The sequence below is a fragment of the Chiloscyllium plagiosum genome, unplaced genomic scaffold, assembly GCF_037043375.1.
Source record: "Chiloscyllium plagiosum isolate Xiang-an unplaced genomic scaffold, Cpla_swu_hap1 HiC_scaffold_16, whole genome shotgun sequence".
Lineage (NCBI taxonomy): Eukaryota > Metazoa > Chordata > Chondrichthyes > Orectolobiformes > Hemiscylliidae > Chiloscyllium > Chiloscyllium plagiosum.
In genome coordinates, this window is record NW_028270154.1 from 52,828,163 (window position 1) to 52,855,662 (window position 27,500).

Consider the following 27,500-nt stretch of genomic DNA (forward strand, 5'->3'; position numbering starts at 1 on the left):
CGTTTGGCGCTTCTTCAGGGTACAATATTAATTTTGCTAAATCAGAGGCTATACCTATGGGTAGTCTTACGAAGGAGCTGACTCTTGAGAGCGACGAAAGATTCCTACTTAGGTGGTCACAGTGGGGTTTTGTGTATTTGGGCATATTCATCACTCCAGTTCTGGATCGGCTGTTTGAAGCCAATTTCACTCATTTATTTGGACAAATTAAACAAAATCTTCAAAGATGGGAGGCACTTCCAGTCTCGTGGTTGGGTCAGATAGCATTTATTAAGATGAATATTCTCCCTCATTTGCTATACGCTATACGGATGTTTCCCCTGATTTTCAATAAACAAACACTCAGGAGACTGAATGACTGGTTCAACTCCTTTATTTGGCATCGTAAGCGGCCCTTCATTAAATTAGCCAAACTGCAGTTGCCTCACAGACTGGGGGGAGTGGACCTTCCAGACATTAAAATGATCAATTAAGCTTGCTTTTGATCTACCTGAGTGATTGGGTTTGTGGGGATCCTCTTACAATATGGCTAGATATCGAAGCCTCCCAGGCAAGGTGCCCCCTTACCAGTTCGCTGATTTTGGACAAGATGAGGACAGTTAGGGAATATTGCCATTACCCAATAGTCATCAATACTGTTAAAGCATGGAGGGCAATTTGGCAGAGGGAAGGCAATATTGGCAAAACATCTTTTTTTACACCTTTAGTGGGTATGCTGGGTTTTCAACCGGTATGATAGATTCAGGATTTAAACGTTGGGCAGCTGGGGTGTCTTGCATGGGCGATTTATTTGAGGGGGGCGTAATGATGTCCTTTGATCAGTTAGTATGGAAGTATGAGTTATCTAATAGAAACCTCTTTAATTTTTTTCAAGTTAGGGATTTTGTTCAAAAAAAGTCCACACTTTTGACTGATCCCTGCAAATCCAACATAGAGAGAGGGATGCTAAGGGCTAAGAGTACACTCTCTGTCAATACTTTATATCATCAGGTAGGGGGTGCCACTTCAGATGAGTCTGATCAACTCTGCAAGATGTGGGAAAGAGAGCTGGGTGTTGAAGTTTCCTCAGAGGCATGAGAGGATGCTAGGAAGATATCAATTTGCAATAGGACCCATGCTTTACAGTTGAAGATTCTCCACAGGGTCCACTTGGCTCCGGATCATTTGTCAAAATTTAAACCATGGGTATCTTCAACATGTCCCAAGTACAAGGTCTGTACGGGCACTCTTACCCATTGTCTTTGGTCTTGCGATAGGCTTCAAACATATTGGAATGCTGTGGTGGGTGCAATGAAGAGGATTTTGGGTGTAGGGGTGGAGAAGGACCCTATCTCTCTCCTTTTGGGTCTGCCCACTGTATTTCCTGCAGACGTGCATAAGAATAAACTTTTCAATATTCTCATGTTCTGTGCAAGAAAGAATATCTTGCTAGGTTGGATATCCTAACCCCCCACTCCCAGGCCTGTCGGGTTGGCGGAAGATTGTTATGGAGCATATTCCCCTGGATTTTCTCACAAATATGGTCCACCACAAAACTGAGAATTTTTACAAGACATGGCAGCTCTTTTTGGAATACCTTGACACAGATTTATCTGCCACAGTAACAAGGACTTTTTTTATATAGCCAATAGACAATAGACAATAGGTGCAGGAGTAGGCCATTCTGCCCTTCGAACCAGCACCACCATTCATTATGGCTGATCATCCTCAATCAGTATCCTGTTCCTACCTTATCCCCATAACCTTTGATTCCACTATCCTTGCGAGCTCTTTCCAACTCGTTCTTGAAAGTATCCAGAGACTTGGCCTCCACAGCCTTCTGGGGCAGAGCATTCCATACACCAACCACTCTCTGGGTGAAGAAGTTTCTCCTCAACTCTATTCTAAATGGCCTATCCCTTATTTTTAAACTGTGTCCTCTGGTTTGGGACTCACCCATCAGCGGAAACATGCTTCCTGCCTTCAGAGTGTCCAATTCTTTAATAATCTTATACGTCTCAATCAGATCCCCTCTTAGCCTTCTAAACTCAAGCATATACAAGCCCAGTCGCTCCAAACTTTCAGCGTAAGATAGTCCCGCCATTCAGGGAATTGACTTCGTGAACCTATGCTGCACTCCCTCCATAGCCAGAATGTCTTTCCTCAAATTTGGAGACCAAAACTGCACACAATATTCCAGGTATGGTCTCACCAGGGCCCTGTACAGCTGCAGAAGGATCTCTTTGCTTCTATACTCAATTCCTCTTGTTATGAAGGCCAACATGCCATTAGCTTTCTTCACTGATTGAACAAAGCCATAACGATTGTGTTTCATGAGTCCAATATCCAGGGAGGAGGAACTGTGAATGTATGAGTGTTTTGTTTGGCTAGGCTGAGTTATTATTATTTATTTGTTTGTTGTTGGTTATTTATTTATTTAGTTAAATAGCTAGTTTAGGTTTTTTTTTAATTTTATATTTTCCTATATATGTTTATACATTTGTACAAGAGGGTGGGTTGGGGATTTTTTTATTATTTGGGTTTGTTTTTGTATTGTTTTGAATTGCATTGTTTTGTACTTGTAATATTAAAAAATCTATTTTTTCTCAATAAAAACATATTATAAAAAAAACTAACAAGGAATTTGGTTTCAAAGAAAATGTTAACAATATGTTAATGTATATAGTTTGAATCAGACCACGTGTGCCTATGAAATGGTGAACTATATCAAATTGGTTCCATAACTTCATACATGAGGGGATCCTATCAGTGAACAGGGACGGCAACCATAATGGCTGTTTCGATCACTGGCTAAGGGCCAAAGGAAAGTCCTTTGGAGAGAATCAAATAGGATGGGATTGGCACCAGCCCAGGATTTTATTGGGAAGCCAAAGGAAGGCTTACTGTCCTTCCTGCCTTCACACTAAAGTAAGAAATGAAATGGTAAACTTCCCTTTTTCGGTCATATCCTCCAGCGGTCTCTTTTTAAAGCCCAAAGACGCTGACCAAAGATTGCACGTTTATTATTTATAGATTCAAATCTCAAAGGACCAAAAACCATCTTTAGGCTCCCCAACTGGACAAGAAGTGGTCCTGAAGTCAGTATCAATCATGTACCATAAACACCGACACTTAGTGTCTACACTAGCATTCGCATCAAGACACTGACACTTCTGGCTTGGAATTTTTGCCATATTTGATTCTTAGATATCCATTTGACACTGGTAATATGGTTGAAATGCCACCACATTTCTAGGATTACATTTCTATCATGCACAAATTGCCAAAATATAAATCCAAAGTGCTATTTTTATTGCCAAATTATGATATGATTCTGAATAAATGGCAATCTTGTAACGGGGTTACCTAATGAAGTTGGTACTGTTTCATCCACACCAAATAATGGATTTCAGCAAATCTCATCTGTTTGGGATTGCGTAGCTCCATATGGTGCACTTTCAATGATGGCTGCAGAAACTAATCCTGGATAAATTGGTTCTTTTTTTGCTGCTCATGCATGTTCAGTCTATGTGATTGAAAATGGATGAAGACATTATTGTAAGTGAATTGAAGCTGGAGTTTCACATACTTTACATTTTTACCTCTTCAATGACCTAGCATCCAGCAGATGTAGAGCCAACATTTTGGTCCATTCAAATGACAATGACTCTGCTCATCCTGGTAGTGGTCTAAGCCATTTTCACTTGAAGTTCGCATCTAAAGACAGCAAGTGATAGCAAAGAACACAACTCACAATGGGCAGCATTGGCACTGATGGTTGTCTGATTATCAAATGCTACCTCAGAGTCTGCACATGTCCATTCACCTTGCTCTACCCAACAGCCCACCTCCATCTATTCCCCTTCTGTAGAAACTCATCAAATTGAACTTTGCCTCCAACTGTCCCATCTCTTCCCAACACTACACTTAAATGATGCACACCTGGTCTTCTAACCACCCCCTGTGGATGCCATAGTTGTAGTCACAGCCAATAAACACCCGTACCGTGCTTACCATGTACTCCGCTGCTATTCCACCGACTTGCCATCACCACACATGCCATATACCTTAACCTTCCCCAGTCATCATCCTTGTCCAGACCTCTGCACATGCCTTGAATTTGCCAAAAGGGACAGCAGGGGATTGTGTTCAGGTGGAAGGAGTGATCTGTACCTCCCTCAATGAACAATGGATGTACTCTCAGGACCCTCAGGACTACATTCACTTTAGACCTTCATTCCCTAGTTTTTAATGATAGTAACCTAGACTTGACTGGCTAGATCCCAGACCACAGTTTGCTGCTCTGTGCTGGATGATATGCAATTCCCTTGATGTCTTGTGATGACCCTCTGACTACAGGTGGCTATATTCCATGTCCATGCCTGGTTCGAGTGGATGACTGACCGTGGCCAGCCCTCTGAGTCTGTTACCGCTGGTGCAAGAATCCCTTATCTGAAAGCAGCCATCCTTGACAGGAGTGTGGTATAGCCTCCCTACTCGCACTCGACTGTGGCCATTTTGCTTAGGTAAATGTGCAGTATATTTGCTGCTTAGGCAGCTGGTACATGCTGTAGATGTTAGACTGATGTCTTAGTGTGCTGTACAGTAGCATGACTTACTCACTCCCAAACAGATCTTTACTGACAAGCAACTTGCTATGTGCCTGTGGAAAAAATTGCATCAATTCAGCTGTACTGATAGCCTTTGGCTCTGGCTGAAGTGCCAATGTGCCAACAGGCAGGTCACAGCATGGCAAGGCAAGTCATAGATGCTGTGGGCATGTAGGTAGGTACAAAGTAAGTGAGTACTAAGAAAGCAAGAGAGCAGACACCAAAATGCAGCCTGGTCCACACCATGAGCTGGTTGTCTGTTTTTACAACAATCTTTCAATGCTAATTGCTGGTGTGCCCTGCAATGGAAGTTTGTGCTTCCTAATTGTTCTGCAAATGGATTGGAGATGTGGCATGAGGATCATGAGGAGTTGACAAATGTCGAATGCCAATGCCGATAGACAATGGGTTTAAGTGCCGGGTCTATGGATCATGCCCTGAGATGCTTTTTGCTGCTGAATAAGATAGACCTTCAAAGGTGTGCTGAAACTGCCAGGGGTATTCTCTGACTTCCATGTCGGTAATTCTTGATTTCTAGCTTGTTTGTTGCATTTGGTAAGATAGGAAGCTGAACAATGATGGGGTGAATGATAGCATCAACAAAGTGTTTAAAAGCTATAATCCTCCCTGTTTAGGAACTTGCTGCTGCCAAGTGAGCAACTTGCCTGGATGATCAGCAAGTTGCTCCTGATGTCAAGATGCATCCATCCAAGCTTCTCACATGATTTTGCCATAAACCTGGCCATTGCCTATGTTGTTCATGTTCTTTTAAGATTCTGCCACCTCAGCTTCTTCATGATACCTCAAATCTGCAAACATTCTAGGAATTCTCTTAGGATCTTTCCATAAAGTCTTTCCCTCCTTCTGGCATACAATTTTAAAATATTCTCATAGGGGGGTCAACCTGTTCCATAGGGAGTTTTGATAAACTTATGCCTTTATTTATGAAATTCAATGTAACCTTGGTTTTAGGTATTTACAACTACACCATTGTCAGGCATTTGCATGCAATTTGGTTCTTATTATGTACCAGTTCCCCTTCTTTGGACTTGATCTTATGTTAACAGGGTGTCTTAGGAATGTTCTCATGGACTACTTTACAATTTTAGAGGTTACCCTTTGGTCTTCTAGGATGCCTTCTTCATTCTCACTAACTCATTCAGTGAGTGATGTAATAACAATACTTTCAGTATCTAAGTCAACAAATGGGATGTATATGGATTCACCCAGAAGCAGAATTGGAGACATTAATTAATATTTTCAATAATTATCAATTCTCTATTCCTCCTAAATCCCCAACAGCATTCACTTCTAAAAGCCACAGTATTGAAATTGACAAATTAACACACCAGTTGGCAAAAAATGTATTTTGAGAATAACTGACAAATATTTCTACACAAAGCAGCCCACACTCTAAACACACATTCTGCAGATTGTCAAGATCACCACTGATTTGGTTCCATTGTACAGAGATAATGTTGCAACATTTTAACTCGGTAGTCATTACTGTATATCATCTCAATTGCAGATATCACTTTAACAAATGGCAGTGTTGATTGTAATTGATAATCATGGTGGTACACATATGTTAGTGATAGCACTTAGGTCTTTCGTCAATTAGTATCTCCTAAGTGGCAGCTGGTTAAAAAAAATCACACAACACCGGGTTATAGTCCAACAGATTTATTTGGAAGCACTAGCTTTCGGAGCACTGCTCCTTCATCAAGTCAGCAGTGCTCTGTGATTGTGTGATTGTGTGATTGTGTGTTGTGTGACTTTTAACTTTGCATACCCCAGTTCAACACCGGCATCTCCAAATCGCTGCTTTCTCTACGTATGTACGTATCAAGCTCTTGGACATGTATAGGCAAATGGACCCAAGGTAGCAGATTTTATTTATCTTTCCCTGCAGCTATTATTCAGAGGGATCAAGGATGGGGATGTGATATTCTGTACCATAACAACATTTACAGTAAGGTAGAATGATTTATGGTGATGGGGGAATCTTTGTAGCTGAGTTCAAAAGAACAACTGAACAAATTCAACTTGGTGGCAATATTGGATCAGTGCTAAACTTGAAATAGTTAATATTTTACACTTGAATATTTAATTAAGAATGGTATGCAATTTCCCAAAACATCCAAACATGCATGCTTATTTCTCAATTCTGTCTTCCCTGAATTTTAGAATGTAATCAGAATCAGTTGTACAAAGTTTATGAGCTTGGGAATTCATAATTATGGTGACTTAATTGCCTTGACATGGATTAGTGCCCCACCAGAATGTTACAGAGCTACATTGAAGTTAATGGTATGTGCACTGCTGGAATTTGTCCAGGAATATTTAAGAGATTCTGTCAGGAGGAAGAATTATCGCATTCATATGTTTAATCAATATGACCCGCAAAGAGTCTTTGCAAATAGTAACTAAGGACCAATATGATTCCTAAAGTCCCCTGTAAAATATTTCCAAAAACACTCAAGCTTAAATAGGATGTTGTCAAATGAATGAATCTTGACTAAATGGGAAGTATGGTTAACTTTGTTGGAAAGTAATACAAGGATAGTTAGTAATTTAATTTATTTGGCAGGGAACATGACAATTTGGCAGCCAGCATCCATGAAGTTGATAAGTGTGAGGGAATACAGTCTCCAATATTTCTATTCTATGCATGTCTTTTATATAAAATAGCAAGATTCCAATCAATAGAAGTTACATAAATTTGTCCATCTCAACTCTTAGATTGAATAATGGAACAAACTGATAGTGTTTCTATTTGCTTTGCCTTTGCTGGTGCTGAAATCACAGGTTGAAATGATTCACAGTCATCGCATTAATTATTAAATATTTAGGCACAAACAAAAAGGTATTACTACTATTTATTAATTATTCTTAGACTTGGTTGATGTTTTGACAATCTTTGAATTTAACTGTAACTAAAAGAATGCTCTTAGAAATTAATTATGAGTCAATGATATTGCACAATACTTTGCCAACATTAAACTTGGGAAATTATGGCCATGAATTATGTTCTGGACTTGGCTTTTTAAAATTAATAGCAGAACATATACTTATTGAATAGAGATAATCTGGTAAATATCTATCTTTCTATCCAGGGAAAGAATTAAATGTGGACTTCTTAACACTCTATTATCTGTCAGTTTAAGGAAAACAACTCCATCAAAGTATCCGTTCCAAGATTTACCCCAGTAGCAGGCTTGATTCAGAGCTGTGATAGAGGAGGCTTCTTACCCACCTGATGACTGATCATGGCCAAACTCAGGACTGTGTGCAGATTGCATCCTTAATTGATGGGACCTTCTGACCAACAGTATCCCTTTCCCCTGACTAGATTGAGGACTAGCCCTCAACGACTTTGTGACTTGACTTTTGTTGAATAAACGTGTAGTGCATTAGTTGCACAAACAGCTAGCACATGCTATCAGTGTTAGAATGACATCTCAGGGTGCCGTACAGCATGTCTATATGGGTTACCTCCAAATGCTCAGGTTTCACCCCACAGTCCAAAGATATGCAGGTTAGGTGGATTTGCCATGGGAAATTGTCCATAGTGTCCAAGGATGTGCAGGTGAGCTGGATTAATAATGGGAAATGCAGGGTTACAGAGGTAGTATAAGATGTGTTGGTCTGAGTGGGACGCTCTTCAGAGGGTTGGTGGGCTGAATGGCCTGCTGTTATACCATAGAGGTTCTATTATACAACAGAGTTTCCTTTATTTTCCATTTAATGTGGTGGTCTTTCACTGAAACATAAGCTCATAAATGTGCAGATTTATTTAATAATAAGACAGAGTTTATTACGCAAAAGGAATTTAACAAAAAGAAACAAACCAAGTTATCTAATTGAAATAAAATTTGAAATACTTCAAAGCTCTCAACAAAATAAACTCCCATCTACTCCCTGGCATCTTTCCTTACAATTAACCAAAATCCATAGAAATTCCTTCCCCATCAAATCTATTGGTTTGATATAATTGTTTCTTCTCAGACTTGGTCCTATGAGCTATGAGACTTTTTCCTCCAATCTTCACAGAACTGAGTGCTTAGACTTTCTTAGACCTGAACAATCTGTAGGCTTCTAATCAAACACTCTCAGTTTGGAGGTTTTCACAAACTTTACATTTTCCCTGACTGCTTTGAACAATCGTCTTTGTTTAGCCAAAGTCAGAAGTCACAAAACACCAGGTTATAGTCCAACAGGTTTATTTGAAATCACAAGCTTTTGGAGCGCTGTTCCTTTGTCAGGTGAAGTGAAGAGAAGCATACAAACACAGAATTTATGTGCAGAGAGATAATGGTAAGATAATTCCAGGTAATAAGTGTCAAAAGATAAATACAAATAAAGTGAGTGGAGTCGACAGGCTGAAGAACAAGCCTTTGCAGGTGACAGAAGTGTCAAACGGTGGTGTATGAGTGAAGTGTCAACAGCTGAATGGCAAGTGAAAGGATGACCTATGATCCGATTCATAGTTATAAAAAAAATCAAAAAGATAAGATGGTGCTAGAGCCAAACCAAATGGCTGTAATAACATGACAAGTATAAATGTCGCATGACGAGGGCCCAACCATTGGGCACAACCTTTGCCTATGTGCTTCTGTCCACTTCACCTGATGAATGAGCAGTGCTCCGAAAGCTTGCAGTGTCAAATAAACCTGTCCGACTATAACCCGGTGTTGTGTGATTTCTGACTTTGTCAACCCCAGTCCAACACCTGCGCATCCACATCCTTTCTTTAAGAGAGACTATACTGACATATGACTTCAATGAGATCTTCTTCAAACTGCCCAAAGGCTTTCCAATGTCTGTGTTTTTCTAAGATAGAATCAATCCTGGATTCTAAAATCAGAACCAAGCTGCTATATTTCAAAGCTTTCTCTCTCCAATTGTAAACCTCCAAAATATAACAAATTTGCACTACTACTCCAGGAGTCACATGCTAATTTTAAATCATGGTTCTGTAAAGACTGACTTAGTTAATTTTTAAACGCTTCAGAATATGTCAGTAAAAGGAATGCACCCGTATATGGAAGTTATACCTTTCATCACATTGTTGATTACAAGGAATGTTAAATTCAAGTAAAAAGGTATCATATGTTTAGGGCATGTTACAGGCAGCTGAAAGGATATGGAGAAAATAGTATGCTAATTCTTGCCATCAGTGCAGAATTAAATATAGCATAATTTCTTTCTACAGTACTACAGAATTATCAATTTCATGTGTATATTCCAAGAGATGCAGAGTAGGACAAGGGCAAAGCTGAGAGACTCTGGAAGGAAATATGCAACAAGAAACTTAAGTGAACAAAAGCAACTGTGAATTGATATTCAGTGCAGCTTGCACTATAACTATTGGTCGTTGATAAAATAATCAACAGATTAAAACGTGACCCAGTATGACAATGGATATATTAAGTCCTGTGATCCACAAAGAATTACAATTTAAATAGATTCAAAAAGAGAGATGTGGAGCACAGGAGGACTAACATTGCATACTTATAAAGTAATTAACAGTGTAAACACTAAGATTTTACAATAATGCAATAAAGCACTGATATAACTATTTCTTTTATATGTTTAAGGTATAGAATGGCAATTACTGGGCCAGTTACAACATGTTTTGCTGCAAAATAATCTTGCATGTGCACTGATGGAAATCAGGAATTAAGTTAGTGATCTATAGATAGAGCAGGAAGTCAAAGTCACCTCCAGGAAGAAGTCTCACACAGATTGGCTATCAACTAGTTCCAGTAAAATTGCAGACTCCTGTGGACTTTATATGATAAATTTTTAATATTCTTAACAGTAGATAAGTAACATGAATATTAAAGATGACATTAGCTGTCCGTTCTGTAACAGGGTGATAGCAGCCCCAGCGAATGAATATGTCTATCTCCAGATAAATTTATCTATCTATGGGGAGAGTTGGTGCACATTCTGGGCCACCTACTTGAACTGGTACCTAACTGTTCAGTTATATCACAGAAGTTCAGTATTGCTTGCCTATTTTGAATTTACAGATGAAATCAAAGCCTGTGGTGAAACTGTTGAAATTTACTTAAGAGAAACAAAATTGCTGGAGAAACTTAGCAGGTCTGGCAGCATCTGTGGAGAGAAAGCAGAGTTAACATTTTGAGCCCAGTGACTCTTCTTCAGATGCAAAAGAAAGATGGGATGTGCATTTCCACACTTTGTTTTCTTGAGGAACTTGCTTTTGATTGCCTTTGTGGATTTGGAGAGTAATTTTGTTGGAGTCATAGGTTCTTTAGCCCCTGAATTGTGTTGGATAATTAATAAAACTGCCTTTGGCTTTTTGAAACCAAAATGTCCATGCATGGAGAGTATTGAGCTGTGTTGCTTTGTTGACACATTATTGATAGAGATAGGTCAGCTAGTCATTCTGTTTCTACCTTTGTTCATATGCTTGCAAGATAGATGAGGGACAAATTCAAAGATACTTATTTTAAGGCTCAAAATTGCCAATATATTCACATCAGAAGGCAAAAGCTCATCTCAAAATGTACAAAAATCCATTATGACTGCAGGAGGCACATACTTGTTTAAAATTGTGGTTCTAGAAAGACAGACTTAATTGATTTTTAAAATCCTTCACAAGAATAAAATAATACCCATATGTCATAAGTTTAGAGTTCAAACTATTAAAAATGATAAAAACTGAAAGAACTTCAGATGCTGTAAATCAGAAACAGAAACAGAAATTGCTGAAAAAGCTCAGCAGGTCTGGCTGCATCTGTGAATGGGAATGTTTCGGGTCCAATGGTTCTGAGGAAGGGACACTGGACCTGAAATATTAACTCTGATTTCTCTTCACAGACACTGCCAGACCCGAGGAGCTTTTCCAGCGATTTCTGTTTTGTTTATTAAAAATGATTGATTTGTGTATCTATGTATGTAAATTCAAATAAAAAGGCATCATATGATTTGAACAGTTTAGAGATTGTTGCAAGAAGATAACTTGCCTAATTTAAATAATTATAGTAATGTTCAAACACTAACCTGACCTCATGAGGTAGCTTGTAGCTTTTCTCTGCGCCAATTTTAGCTGGTTGTGATACTGCCATGCCCATAATTTGGGAGGAATATCTGGGAAAGGGGAGAGAGTTAGACATACATCTACCCTCCTTGGACAGTAAGTTTGAAAGGGAAACAACATCTTCCTGATAGAGTCTTTGAGGATCATTAGCCAGGTCACAGAACAAGCCTAAAAGAAATTGACAGATGATCTCCATTGCGTGCTTCATTCAGCTTCTGACCAGCTTCAGAGAGGAAGCATACAGCAAGGAATTGTCTGAAATATCTAAACATTGCATACACCAATATGGTGTTACCTCAAGTGCTTTTGGGATTTGGGGCATATCCCTGTGAAACTCCGATCATCTTTCCTTCCATTTTATGTCTAAAAAATAGATGAATGGAGGTCCAGTTATACCATCTCAAAGCTTGTAGGTAGGAACATTCCCAGAATTTATAAGTCTAATTCTTATGAACTCATGTGATCAGTTATTTGCTGTGCCCCTCTAGAAGGATAATGACAGCTTCTGAGATATCACAGTGATGAACGTCTGTCTCCAGAAATTCTGCTTTGGCTTATGAGCCTCTTTGCAGTTTACTTTTTTACATTTTACCTCCTATTGTGTAACTCCTTACCTTTAATCATTATTTGTCAATGTAGAAGCAAACTGATGGGTGGCACAAACAATCCAACTGTGTAGGCATATGGAGTATAGGAGCACAAGAGGAAACCTAATGGAATTTGGAGAATGGAACTGCATTACAAAGTACAAACTTAGAAAATGATTTGAGAACTAATGGATAAATCTATGAAATTCTTATCACCTAAGTGAAAAAAAGGCAAAAAAAAGTGAAATGCAATTTTATGTTTTGACAAGATGCTTGGAAATGGTTAGCCTTCCACGATGCCCTTCAAGCATGAGTCATCAATCATTGAGAGCTAGCATACTTTGTTGACAAGGACACAGTCATTATTATATGATAACAAATGCTTGGTTCAACTTCTCAAGCAATTTAATTTTTCTAAAAATGGGAATGGTGATAGAAATTCAAAGGGTCATAGTCTATAAAATGAACAAAATGCTAAGAGTTATCCTGCTGCAAGATCAGTTTAAGAAGAAGATGCAAGTTGTGAGAAAATAAAGATGCACTTATGGAATGAGAATGCAAACTATTTTTTACTACCTTAATTATCTTCACACATTTTCCAAGGTTAATGATTCTTTTTAGAACACAATATGAACATGTACATTGCAGTATTACAATAGTTCGTAATAAATACAAATATGTTATAGCTTGATCTTGGTCAGACTGTGCTTTAAAGCTTGCTCAGAGTTGGTCTTTGAGGTGTTTAGGAAAGATTAAAACTTTGGAACAAGCACGGATAAAGTTGATCCTTGAAGGAGGGCAACAGTCATGGGACCTTTATGGAAATATATAAATGATAGATCCAGGGAGAAATGGAATTCAAATTAATGGGAACCATCATTTCAAGATATACCAGGATGCTAGAGGAAAGGAACAAGACCATGTTTGGTGAAAGGAATGTGTGAGCCAAATGACGAAAAGAATTTCATGCTATGGAAATCATCACTTACAATAATTAAATTAAATCCAGTTAAAGATATGTCGGACAATCCACTACCTATATTTGTCTCTCATTTAGTAATTAAAAAAATTTGTTATTATGTAAAGGTAGAAAAATTATGTGCCCAATATACCACACAATACCACAACTTTAGTAATTAAATCTAACATTTATGCTGCTGGCAGGGTATGCACCACCTGGCTTAAAATTGTCCCCTGGACTGACAGCAGTCATCAACTTGGCTGGATTACAATGACCTGGCCCACTGTGTTCAGGTTGACACCATCTGGTGCTGTGGCCTTCTTTGCTAGTCCGCCAGAAACAGAGCAGCCTTCTCCTCCACCACCCTATCCATTCGAATCTCCAGGCCTTGGAACATCTCATGGACAAAAATGTTGAAGCAGCAGACTACCAAGGGCAGTTCTTGGCTTGCAGTATTTGAAGTGTTGTACAACTGGGGTTTCAATATGATTCCAACTATGCCTTTACAGCAGCAAACACTTCCACCTCTGTTGCTGTGAGATGGAATTTGAAGGGCATCGTAGAGCCTGGCATCATGATTAATGAGGCTATTAGTGGAAGTTTGTGTGAGAAACATTTCCATGGGTCATAGTGGGACACCTCCTTCATACTTCTTGTGGAGCTGCTTAAGGTGTTTTCCAAATAGTCCAAGTTACGTGCTGTATCCAACAATACCTCACATATAAAAACTTGGCATTGTCATGTAATGCATGAAAATGCTGCTGCTCCTCATTTTTGTATTCTGTATCAGCTTCCATCGAAGCACTAACTTTCAATTTAAAATTATTTTACAGTAAAAGTGGTGGACAATCTCAAATAAGCAGCATGCCATGTCAACACCAGGCATCAGACTACATCACGGCACTATAATTGCTAACTCTCTAAATTTAATGCAAAAATAAACAAAGATAAAAGACTTTACTGATTTAGAAGGTGACATTTCTCAACAGTTCTGTTATGAGGGGTAGGCACTAATGTGATCATAAATCACATTTTCTATATCTTTTTCTTTCCTGTGCACATTTCTTGTTTTACTTATATCTTATTTTGTAGTTATGGCCAATCCTATTGTCTAAGTGAGTCCCATTTTTACCAAATAGTGATAGAGACCCAATGGTTTCATGCAACCCTGATTTTGCATTTATTTCCCACTTGCTTCAGCAGTTCAAATGAAGATCAGAATGTTCACTCACCCTATTTTCACCAGCTTGGTAGGATTAAGATTGGAGCCAGACAGAAAATTGAGAAGAAGATTGACTGAAAACATCAACAAAGAGGTAGGAAAATGAAAGGTAATATATTCAGTATGTTTTTACAAACATTGTCCACAGGTCAAAATCCTGAAACTGCCTCCTTAACAACACTTATAGGTGTACCAACAACGCATGAACTATGATAGTTCAAGATGAGGGCTCGCCACCACCTTTGTGGGACCAATTAAGAATTGACATTAAATGATGGACATGCCAGTAATGACCATATCCATCAAACAAATTAAGACAAACATGATATGGAGGAGAAGTAGGCTTTTTCACTCTGTACATGACAGTGCTATATTGAAGTTGCCCTACTGCGAATGCATACTGGTTGATATAGGAAAGTGTTGCATTTCCTTAATGTGAGCATCTCCTATTTAACTGCAGAAAAAAAAGCATAATAAATGAACATAAAAAGAAGAAACATGAGTGATTCAGAGGGAATGATAAATGTTGCTTTGCACCCTTCGTTGTACACTGAAAAACTGATTGCATATTAATGACAGTAAATTAAGTGAAGTCAGAGCTGGTACTGTAGATGGATTAATTAGCTGGATATGTTTACTCTTTTAACTCCGGTTTGGTTGAATTGTTCTAAAAGATTTAATCTTGCTGTTTAAAATGTGAGAATGAGTCATTGTCAAAGGGTTATGAATGCAGAAACTGTGTTTGCTGTTTCCTGTTGTATTCTTGTTATATTTTAGTGTTGACATAAAGTTCAGCTTATGGTCTGTAGTAACTCCCAGGCTGTCAGTGGTAGGGGAGTTAGCATTGATAAAGGTGGAAGTGATGATGGTGGGCATTCTTTTGTTTGAGATTGTAATTGTCTCACAATTACAGAACAACCTCGGTTATACGAACCTCAATTATCTGTATTTTGGTTTATTTGAACAAGATCTCAAGGTCCCATTCGGGCACACCGACCGGACTGAATCTGGCATCGCTAGCCAGCCTGGAGGTAACTCAGGCGGTGTGAGTCCTGGATTTGGTCCCTTGGGAAACTGTTAAAACCAAGTTACAACAATTGCTAGAGGATGTATGCGAGGATTCAGGGTGACAGGGGCCACACTGGCCTAAGGGATGACTGCCTGACCTGCCCATGGCTGTGGTAGTTTGGGGACTTCAGGAACTGTTCATCCCTCCTGCCCTTCCTTGCAATGCAGCTTGCCTGCAAGCCACTGACCACTGATCGACGCCAGGCACCCTAACTGAGAGCCTGATCTTTAAATCACCACCGACAGCCTGCAAACGTACAGAGGCCCTGGTGGGAATGTGCGAGTGATGTGCTGATGGGAGTAGGTACCTTGTAGCAGGGGGGAGGGGGTGGTGTGAAAGGAGCATGATTAGTTATCCGACCGATCAGTTATCAGAACAAAATACTCCCCACCCGTGTCGTTCAGATAATCGAGGTTGCCCTAGTGGTGTGAATGTAACTGCCACTTGTCAGCTCAATTCTTGATGCTGTAAACTCACCTGGATTGCTGCAATAATGGATGAACAGTGAATGCAGCTGAACACTATGAATTCATCCCTTTATCGGCCAGTTGTGACCATATCATGGAGAAGATCATTGATGATGCAACAGTAAATGTTTGAATAATGTATTTATTGTTGCATGTATTCTACAGTGAAATACAATAAAATGCAGTTAAGAGCTTTCATTTGTCGAAGAAACATGAATAAGACAGAGGGAATGATAAATGTGGCTTTGCACGATAAATGTGGTTGTACACTGAAAAACTGATTGCATACTAATGACAGTAAATCCATTTTGATAGTTTAAGAGTAAGAGTAAATGAAAAGATATAGCTTAAAGAGATGTCCATCTACGTACGAGTTCTGAGCCAACATTGAACTACCACCGCCTCGCCAGACCCAACTAACATTGAAGTTGTTGATCCTCAAGTGCCATCTTTTACCACTGGGCCAATTTACCTTTACCACCATGCGTGCAGGGCACACCAGCGTTGGAGAGTATCGCCGTGATCGATGTTGCCATGGTGACCTCCAGCCACTGTTTTGTTGCTGCCAGAGCAGGATCTAGCCAGTAACAAAGTTGACAATCCTCAGGCGCCATCTTTTGGTGCTGGGCCTACCTCACTGACATTGCCTCAGGACTTGGTCTCATTGGCTCAAGCACACTCTGAGGAAATATATTAACCTTTTCAACCAATTTATTATAAGATCAGTTTAAAAAAATGTATAGTAATGACACGAGGAATTGTGAGGGCAGACGGGGTGGCTGAAAACAGAATTTGTGTTGTTTTATTCTAAATTTGGATATAATTGACATTCCATTATAACTGTCATATATAGTTGGGTGAGATGGGAAAGAAATTGGGGGCATTTGTACCCTTTTTTTAATGTGGTACGCACTTACAGATCAAATGGCATCAATAGCAAGTGCACTTTGCTTCAGATGCGACATTATTAAGGGCAATAGCTGACAGAGATATGCAAAGCAGATGGATCATGGATAAGATATCATTGTGAAGCCCAGTGCTGTAGCTCATGCTCTCTCCTAACCCCACACAGTTGGCCATTTGGACAGTAACAAGGCGAATCCCCACCGGTGCTTGATGAACTAAATTCTTTTTATATAAGACATAATAAATTTCTTATTAAAATAAATTATTATAAATAGTTTTAATTTAGTGCAATGGCAAAGTTGAAGCTATTGCTCTGCTCTCATCAGGGCTAGGAGATCAGGAAACAAACTTAAAAAGAGAATAATACTTTATTTTTTTTCTTATTTTTTTTTACCCCCACACTACTGCCTAACTGCGGTAGTGCTTATTATTTTCCCCAGCACCCATGGTGTGTGTGTGCAGGTGTGAGACACAGTGAGAGACACAAGGTGCATGAATCTTTATTCAATTTCCACCACCAGGAAGATAGGAAAACACCCGAGTGGCCAGTGACAAACACTGCCCTTCACATCAAAGGGCAGTGCTGTGTGATCAAACAGTGAAGGGGAGGGCAGGGATTAAATCAAAATAGAGTTGGAGGGGGAAATAATGCACTCCACTCCCTGCGGCGCCCACCTCTCCCTGAACAACTCAAGGGTGTTGGTGGACACCGCGTGCTCCTTCTCCAAAGACACCCAGGCCCTAACGTAACCACGGAAGAAGGGCAAGAATAATACTTTATTTCTTTTTTTTTTACAAACACTGCCCTTACTTCCCGAGTTCATTTCTTTTTTTCCCTGTTTATGTTTTGTTTGTTTTTTGTTTTTTTTCCTTTTTTCCACACTACCACCTAAGTGCAGTAGTGCTTATTTTTTTCCCCAGCACCATGGTGTGTGTGTGCAGGTGTGAGACACGGTGAAAGACACAAAGTGCACAAATCTTTATTCAAATTCCACCACCAGGAAGATAGGAAAACACCCGGGTGGCCAGTGACAAACACTGCCCTTCACATCAAAGGGCAGTGCTGTGTGATCAAAAACAGTGAGGGGGAGGGTAGGGACTAAATCAAAATAGAGTTGGAGGGAGAAATTATGCACTCCACTCCCTGCGGCGCCCACCTCTCCCTAAACAACTCCAGGGTGTTGGTCGACACCGCGTGCTCCTTCTCCAAGGACACCCAGGCCCTAACGTAACCACGGAAGAGGGGCAAGAATAATACTTTACAAAACACAGGAAGAGTGCTGATTAGTTGGGTCCATGATTAGCATGGAGATGCAGCAGGAATCGTTAACTATCAATCTGAGCTAACTGGTTAAACTTAGACCTTGATTGGTCTAGTTGTTGCCTTAAGAAATGTAGCTGGGATTGGCTGTCTCCATAATCTATTCCTCATTGAAAATGGAACGATACATAAATGTATTCAAATTGCCAAGAACAAACAAAATCCTGTGTCCAATATGTAGCTTCTCGCACAAGTGAATTAAACACTCTATAAGCCAGTTTCCTCATTTCCCCTCCCCCCACCCTGTCTCAGTCAAATCCATCAAATTCAGCACCGCCTTCCTAAACTGAGATCTTCTTCCCGACCTCTCCGCCCCCACCCCAGTCTGACCTATCACCCTCACCTTGACCTCTTTCCACCTATCACATTTCCGACGTCCCTCCCCCAAGTCCCTCCTCCCTACCTTTTATCTTAGCCTGCTGGACAAACTTTCCTCATTCCTGAAGAAGGGCTTATGCCCGAAACGTCGATTCTCCTGTTCCCTGGATGCTGCCTGACCTGCTGCGCTTTTCCTGCAACACATTTCCAGCTCTGATAACTCCAGCATCTGCAGACCTCACTTTCTACTCTATAAGCCTGACTGACAAACTTAATTATTTCTCTGGCATAATTCCTAGATTATTTAGTGAATATTCATTGAATTATGGAATCCGTACAATGTGGAAAGAGACTGTTTGGCCCATTGCGTTTATACTGACCCTCCAAAACCGTAAACCAGTATGTACCGAGGCTAATCCACCTAGTCTGTTCATCCCTGGATAGTACAGGGCAATTTTTAGCATGACCAATCAATGTAACTGGCACATGTTTGGACCATGGGAGGAAGCTGGAACACCCAGAAGAAACCCAAGCAGAAAACGTGCAAGCTCCATACAGATAGTCACTCGAGGGTGCAATTGAACCCAGGTCCCTGATGCTGTGTGGCAGCTATGCTCACCATGCCAATTATGTTATTCAATAGCAGAGTTGCATCTAATTTCTTGGTATTCTGGGGTTTCCAAACTTAGCACTTTGTGACTGCCATATTTCAACATTGGCCGATACTGGAATCAAAAATATTTTATTTCCTCCATTGACCATAGATAGCATAGGCTGAAGAACAATGCTTGATATCCTGACAGGAATTAGAATTCTTTCGTTCTGCAAAGTTCCATTGTGTAAGTGTATTTTAATTACCAAGACCAATCAAGTGGTGGCTGCTGAATAACATGGGGTACTGTTGACAATGTGGCTGATGACTGTTGTGTATAACCCATACATGCCATGTTGCCTCACAAGTTTATAATGTAGGCGACAAAGGTATGTGAAGACTATATTTTCACCACTTGGATTACTCTGGAGGAAGACTAAAGTATTTGGTAGATTAATTTTCGAATCCTCCTGGTCTGAATGCTGCAGAAGCTTACTTTCTTAATGGAGCACCCCTTATCACCAGCTACATGCTGAGCAGTTGAGGAGCAAGAATATGAATTGGAGGAAGAAAAACAGAAATGGAAAAGGAAGCTATAGAACTCCTTTATGACAGGATACATCCAAGTGAGATGCCAATCCGGATCCAAGCCAGTTGGTGAGACAGAAACTATTACATTTTTCTCTGTGAATAGAATTTATCAACTGTTCAGCCTTTATTTTCATTTTTGAAAACCCACTATCAAGTCATCCCACCAGACTACTATCGATGAGTAGCAATTAAGCAACAACATAAAAGGGAAAGGAAGAGTAGGGAAAGAGGGAGGGGTTAGATAGAAATGGTGGTAGAAAGAGAGATAATGCACTCTAATCCCTCCTCAGGCCCACATCTCTCTAAAAGCCTCAAAGGTTTTGGTGAAAACCATCTGCTCCCTTTCCAAGGACACTTGGGCACAAACGTGGCGATGAAAGAGGGGCAGGAAGTTGGGAACTGTGACCCTCTCAGTAGTCTGTAGCGTCGACCTGCTGATGACAACTTCAGCCAGGCTTAGGGACAGACCGCAAGGCAGTCCTCCCATTTACCACACCCATAGTCCCCTCCAGGTGCCCAAAGCTCAAGAGTAAGGGCTGAAATACAGCCATAAGAACAATAACGACTTTTTAAAATAACTTAAAGGGGGTGCAAATCCCACAACATAAACATGGTTCTAAGGCTCAACAGTTGAGCTGGAAGTCTGTGAACTAAGTTAATCTATGGTTGTACAGGACCGCTGCATGCAATACCCTCCATTTCAGGTCATCAGTGGACACTGAGGGCGTTTCCATGAGGTGATTCAGATTGTAGAACAGAGGATCTAAGGGTGGTTTTGGAACCCAGGGTCTTGGTAAAAGAGTTACTCAGTCTTACAATTTCTTTGATGTACCAGTCCTACTTGTTCTCCTCTTTTAGACTTTATTTCAAGGATGATGGATGTTGTTGACAAGGCCAGCATTTGTTGCCCATCCCTTTAGTATCCTGGAACCTAGTAGCATCCTAGACCATTTTATAGGGCAGTGAAGAACTATGGGTTTAGATTCACCTTACTCTAGCTGTGTAAGGATGGTAGAACTTTGTCACAAAGGACACAAGTGAATGAGTTAAGTTTTTATAACAATCGATAATTGTTTCATGGTCACAATTAATAAGATTTGCATTCAATTCCAGATTGCGATAATTGCAATTCCTTGGTGGAATTTGAACTCATGTCTTTGGTGCAATTGCCTGCGTCTCTGACTTTTTAGTTCAATGACATTACTGCTGCTCTACCATCTCTCTCCACATTTTTCTGTCTTTGTTCTCCTCTTTATATCTACCCAGTCAATTAATTTATCAATTAACCCTGATTTTCTTTTTTACTCACTCACAGGTGGGCATTGCTGATTGGCCAGCATTTCTTGTCCATCCTCAGTTGTCCTTGAGAAGGTGGTGGTGAGCTGCCTTCCTGAACTGGAGTTGTTAGGGCTGCACCATCCAGCCAAGTTGGGGGAATTCCATCACACTTCTGACTTGTGCCTTGTAGATGGTAGACAGGCTTTGAGGATTCAGGAGGTGAGTTACTCCTAACCTCCGAGGTATTCCCGCCTCTGACCTGCTCTTGCTTCCACTGTGTTTATATGGCAATTCCAATTGCGTTTCTGGCCAATGGAAACCCCTAGGAAGATGATAATGGGGCATTCAGCGATGGCAACACCCCATTGAATGTCAAGAGATGGTAGTTAGATTGTCTCTTATCAGAGATGGCCATTGCCAGGCATTTGTGTGGTAAAATGCTACTTGCCACTTATCAGCCCAAGTCTGGATATTGTCCAGATTTTATTGCATTTTTAAATGGATTGCTTCAGTGTTGGAGGAGACGCAAATGGTGCTGAACATTGTGCAATCGTCAGTGAACATTCCCATTTCTGATCTCATAATGAAGGGAAGGTCATTGATGAAGCAGTTGAAGATGGTTGGGCCTATAACACTATCCTGAGGAACTCCCACAGAGGTGTCCTGGAGCTGAGATATCTAATCTCCAACAACCAGAACCATCTTTCTCTGTGTCAGGAATGATTCCAACCAGTGGAGAGTTTGTCCCCTGATACCCATTAATTCCAGTTTTTCTGGAGCTCATCCATGCAAAATTTAGTCGAGTGCAACCTTAATGCCAAGGGCTGTCAATCTCATCTCACTCTGCAATTACCAGATTAACTATTTGCTACATTAACAGATTCTCCCTGAATAAAAGTTTTGAACACATACAAACAATCCTTAAACAAAATTAATTAAAATTAAACACTTATTCATTCTATACTTTACTTTATGATGTCACTGTCCAGGAACATATTTGGTTCATATTTTAAGTAAAACAATTAATATTGCACATTTCTTCCTCTTTCTTTAAACAAAAAAGGTTAAACAAAATGGCCGGGAACAAAAATTGATTTTCGAACATTTAGTCATCTAACCAAGCATCTTCTTCAAGATCTCTTATAAGTTCTGAAATGGAGCCCTCTGTATTAGAATACATGGCTTCCAATACACAGTGCGCCACATTGTGAGCCCACTTGACATATCCTAAATTGGTTGTCATTGCAATTCTTTATTCTTTGGAATTATGATGAGTGCAAGATCAAAGGCTTTGACAAAATATACCTTTTTTTAACAATACTCAAGTTCAGTACTACCAAACCACTATTTCCTTAATGTTAGCAAGGTCATTTTCAGCCTTTTTGTAGAGATATCCTTTGTGTACATTTGCCAGCACCAAATTGCTTCTCATTTGTAAATTCATCTGTAAACTATTACCCTTGGTTTGCTGTCACTGAGACAATTCTGAATCCAACATATCATATTCCATTGTATCCCATGGGCTTTTACTTCTCTGACCACTCTGCCATGTGGAAACTTGTCAAGTGGCTTCCTTAAATCCATGGGGACCACATCCACTGCAATATCCTCATCAATCTTCCTTGTTATTTTCCTATAAAATTCAATTAAATTAGTGAGACATAACCCTCTCTTGACAAAACCATGCTGTCTCTGATTATTGTGCGCCTTTGTAAATAGCAGTTAATCCTATCATTCTGTATTGATTCAAGTAACTTGTTCACCTCTGTGGGTCAGACTGGCCAGCCTGTTATTATTAATGTAATTGGATAGCCTCTCCCATGATGCCTACATCCCATGAATGATTAATGACAATAAAAAATTCTTGTCTTGCATCTGTTTATAATATGCTCTGAGAAATCTGTGTTAAATTAGGGGAATTTAATGGTTGTGCCAGTGGGGAGATCCATATGAATGGGCCTGGCCACTCTAGGATCCTGACCTGATTTAATACCAATCAGGGATATATCTAGTTGATGATGGGGCCTCGGCAACTTTAGGGCAGATGTTTTGCCCCCGGCCAGCCAAAGCTCTCCAGCATCAGCAGCTCCACTGGGAATAGTGGCCACTGGCAGCACTGCAGTGGGACTGACGAACAGGTTCATTTTTGGAACCCCGACGAAAGCAGGGTTGGGAGGATAGGTCAGCTGAAAGGATTGAAGGCCATTAACCATTTGGTGGCTCTTGTTGATGGCATCACTCTTTTGGCCAAATAAAGAAATACCCCACAGCATGTTGTTTACATGGTGTGGTCCCTGACCACCAACCTTAAGTAGCCTTAAATGGGCCCATCAATGGGCCTCTGGGTGGAAGGTCATCCTCAAACCTTCCCTGCCTTGGACTTAGTCAGAGGAATTTGGGAAGATGATGGGATCTCTAATTTTCATGCCTTCATCTGATTAGCAGGTTAACAAGTTGATCAGATGATTCTACCTCTCAGCCCACCTTGAATCATGTAATTCCAATCTTTGTGTGCTGAACTCACAAATAGCCCAAGGCAGTATCATACTTAGCTAATGTGAATTCTCATTCCCCATGGTTGCTGAGCGACTGGCAAGCTCTGCTTCAGTCACAATGTACCTTCTTTTTCGGAGGTGATATTGGTAGCTTTAATAGCTAATAGCCACTCAAGATATCAACCTCCTGCCGATACATCCAGCCAATCAGAAATACAGTCAGAGTAGGATTGTTGTTGGAATCATTAAAATAAACAGGCAGCATAAAATTTGCATATGGCATCATGTGGCTACCTCACTATAGTTCGCTGAGGGTTAATCATACATAATGATCTTTATGGCCTATTGAACCTATTGAATTCCAATAGCTCCTCAAATACAATCACATCCGTTTTTGATGAAAGCCCTCATATTAGAATTTTTGACTGTGCCATTCAATCTACTTTTTTTTCATTTCCGTCCCTAGTTATACAGTTTTAGTTTGCTTTTAGATAGGAAATTTCCTTCCATCTTTCTAATGATTATATTTTCAGCCTGGTTTATCCTGAATGCCTCTGTGAAATTGTCCTATTAAATTTCTGCTCCTCAGGACCTATTTCCCAATTGGAATGAAAATTATTTTAAAATCCTGATTTCCACTTTCTTCTTCTTCCTCCCATGTTTAAATTAATTTAGAAAGAATCTTCCATGTTCCACTGAATAATTTAAATAAAAATCAATATCCTCAGCTTGTTACCATCCGATGCGTAGTTAATTTTATAATGCTCATTTTTTTTTGTAATTTTAATTTAAGAAATTATCGTTCTTAATCCTTTGATAAACTTTAATTGAATTTCCAGTCTGTTTAGAAGGTTTTACAAAAGCCCATTCTATTAAATTCAATTCTTGATAATTCCTTGTAAAATGCCTCCGTTCCTTTAATTTCTAAGCAGCTGCAGTATGGGGATGTAATTTTTATAGCTAATTCTTATTATGTCGCAGATTATATTTGAAAATATCTTTTCTTCATGAATGCACATGTTGATTTTATTTTTCTTTTTGCCCCCCAAAAGAGTTGAGGATGTACAATGGAATCACAAAAAAAACTCCATGTGTAGGTGGTAAGTGTCAAAGCATACATTAACATTTATGATGCTTTGAGAATTCTATCATAGAATATATTTTATTTCTCCTGGGAGCTTTATCCATTCCTTCTGAAAGAATTCTTAAAGAATTGTCTCTGAAATATCTTAAAATATCGCTCCATCATTAAAACATTACAGGCTGCGCATTACATTTTAAACTTTTATATTCTAAACATAAACTGCAGGTAGAATCTTGCAGGGACAATTGAGAAGTTCTGAATTAATGGAAGCAGCTAAAGTGCTTTAAATATGCTATTTTTTAAAAATGCGAAATATTTCAGTTTGAATAAGAAATCTAGCCATTGAAATGTAATTGAGTTTAGCATAGAAAATTTGCATTTGAAAATACATCACAATCCTCATAAATTCTGTTTCATTTTATACTTAAAGAAACATTTTTGGCTTTGAAAGCAACTTTGTAATTCTAAAGTCACCTTATAAAAGAAAATAATTCAGTTAAGTGTACATATTGCTGGATCTTTCTGAGGACAGATTGGGGAGTGAGAGGCTAGCAAAATGTTGAAGATGGGAGATGCCATGCTGTTTAAGTGGACTGCTTTGTCTTGCATGGTGTCAGGTTTCTGAGTGTTGATGGACTTGCATTCATGCAGAAAATTGGAAAGGATTCCTGACTTGTGTCCCATGAACAGGGTTTCAGGAGTAAGGAAGTGAGTTACTTGCCATAGAATAGCCAGCATCTGAGCTGCTTGTGTAGCCACAGTACTTTTATGCCAGTGTATTTCCGTTTCTGGTTAACGGTAATCCATAAATTGTTGTTAGTGGGGGATACAGTGATGCTAATGCCATTGAATGTCAAGGGGTGATGATTGAATTTTCTTTTGTTGGTGATGGTCATTGTCTTGTATTTGTGTGGTGTGAATGTTACTTGCTATTCTTTAACCCAAGTCTGAATGCAGTCCTGGTCTTGCTACATTTGGGCCTGGACCGACCCTGCATCTGAAGAGTCTCGAATGGTGCCGAACATAGTGTAATCCCCATGTCTGGAAGGAAGGAAGATCACTGATGAAGTAGCTGTACCTGGTTTGGGCGAGATGAAGACCTGAGGGACTCCAGTAGTGATGTCCTGGAGCTGAAAATTATTGACCCAGCTATAACCATCTTCCTCAGAGAGAACTGCCTCTGGTTCCTATTGACTCTATTTTTTCTGGGCCTCCTTCAGATAACACTGATGAAATACTACCATGATGTTAAGGGCAGTCATTTTCACATTCATTCTCAACTTCAGCTTCTGTCTATACTTAGACAAACATTGTAATGAGATCAGGTGCTGAGAGTTCCTGATAGCACCATACTGGGTATCAGAGAGCAAGCTTTCATTGGATACTGATTTGTGAGCTGGAATGCCTGGGCCTCTGTATTACCTGCCAGTTGCTGTTGGACTGCCTGATGGTCACTCTTTCTCTTTCTGCCTCCAGGCCTTTAACAGTGGTGTGACCACCTTTCTACACACCACCCAAATCATTTTCAGCCTGATGAGTGTGCTATGGTGACTCCAGCCTCTGCTTGAGCTTTGAAGCCTGGAGCTCAAGGTTTCTGCTGCTGGTGATGCTTCTTGCATATGTGTTTGTCTAGGACACTAGTGGAGTCCATGACTTTCCACACATTCCATTCAGTTGAGCTGTGCTGACCTATCTTAAACTCATTTCGAAACTTTGGACCATTTTACTATGTATTATTTGGCCTTGACTGTTCCTTATTCCTGAGTTTCTCAGTTTAATCCAGCTTGATCTTGTTTCCTGTAGGAAATTGGAGAAAAAGCACTAACTATGAGTTGCAATGGTCCATATTGCCAGCAAAGCAAGTATCCTAGTGTTCTGGAGCAAACTGAGTAAAGAATTGTGGCGCTGGAAAGGGACATCCGGACAGGCAGCATCTGAGGAGCAGGAGAGTAGATGTTTTGAGCATAAGGTCTTCATCAGGAGTGTGGGTGGGGGGCTGCAAGGGGTTTGAGAGATAAATGGGAGTGATGTGGGATTGGGGAGAGGTAGCTGGGAATGTGTTGGTAGAAGAAGTTGGGGGCTGATGGTGATAGGTCGGAGTAACAGTGGAGCTAATAGGTGAGAAGGAAGTTGGACTGGTAGGACAATTCAAGAGGGCGGTGCCGGGTTGGAGGGTTTGATCTGGGATAAGGTGGGAGGGGAGATGAGGAAACTGGTGAAATCGACGTTGATCCTGTGTGATTGGAGGGTCCCAAGACGGAAGATGAGGTGATCTTCCTCTTGGTGATGGGTTGCTAGAATTTGGCGGTGGAGGAGGCCTCGGACTAGGATGTCCTTGCTGGAGTGGGAGGAAGGAGTTGAATTGCTTGGCCACAGGGTGGTGGGATTGATTGGTGCATGTGTCCTGCAGATGTTCTCTGAAACATTTCACAAGTTGGCGTCCTGTCTCCCCCACCTGTCATTCTATCCTAGTCAGAACGAAAATGTGCAACCAGAAAAGTACCAGAAAGCTACACACTCTCTCTTATTGTGTGTCTCTTATCTCGGTGCCACTCTCTGTCTGCTATGATGCACTGTGTAACACCTTTCCAGACACTGAATCTTTAGGTTCCCAATATTGGATTCTGCCACCCAAAAGCCTGCTTCAAACTCATCTAATGGTTTGACGTGGGCAACCTTCTGTGTCTGGCTTTGCAGATTGCCATACAGATTTCCTCTGCCTCAGCTCCTGCCTGCTTGACTCTCATCAGGAGTTAAAATCAGTTTTCTTGGATATTTCTCAGGGCATTGCTTGCATCTTGCATCATTGTTACACAACTTCAGGTTTAATAGCACTGACCATTCTTTAACAGATCCCTGTCATTAACAGTAAGGAATAGAGAATAAGACAAGGGAAGTATGAGTCAGTGTGTTTGAATTCTTCTCAATTTAATTCTTAGAAAAAAAGA

At 40.1% G+C, this 27,500-nt stretch overlaps 1 protein-coding gene across 2 annotated transcripts in view; it reads right to left on the bottom strand.

Annotated features, from left to right (window-relative positions):
• Window positions 1-27,500, bottom strand: part of LOC122556701 (uncharacterized) — a 270,756-nt gene that overhangs the window by 5,906 nt on the left and 237,350 nt on the right. The window contains exon 9 of one of the 2 annotated variants that reach the window (XR_015759759.1): window positions 21,872-22,606. The exons of the other annotated variant lie outside the window; for it this stretch is intronic. The gene's annotated coding sequence lies outside the window, so the exon portion shown is untranslated. Of the gene's footprint in view, window positions 1-21,871; window positions 22,607-27,500 lie in introns of those variants that run through there. 2 annotated transcript variants of the gene reach the window in all.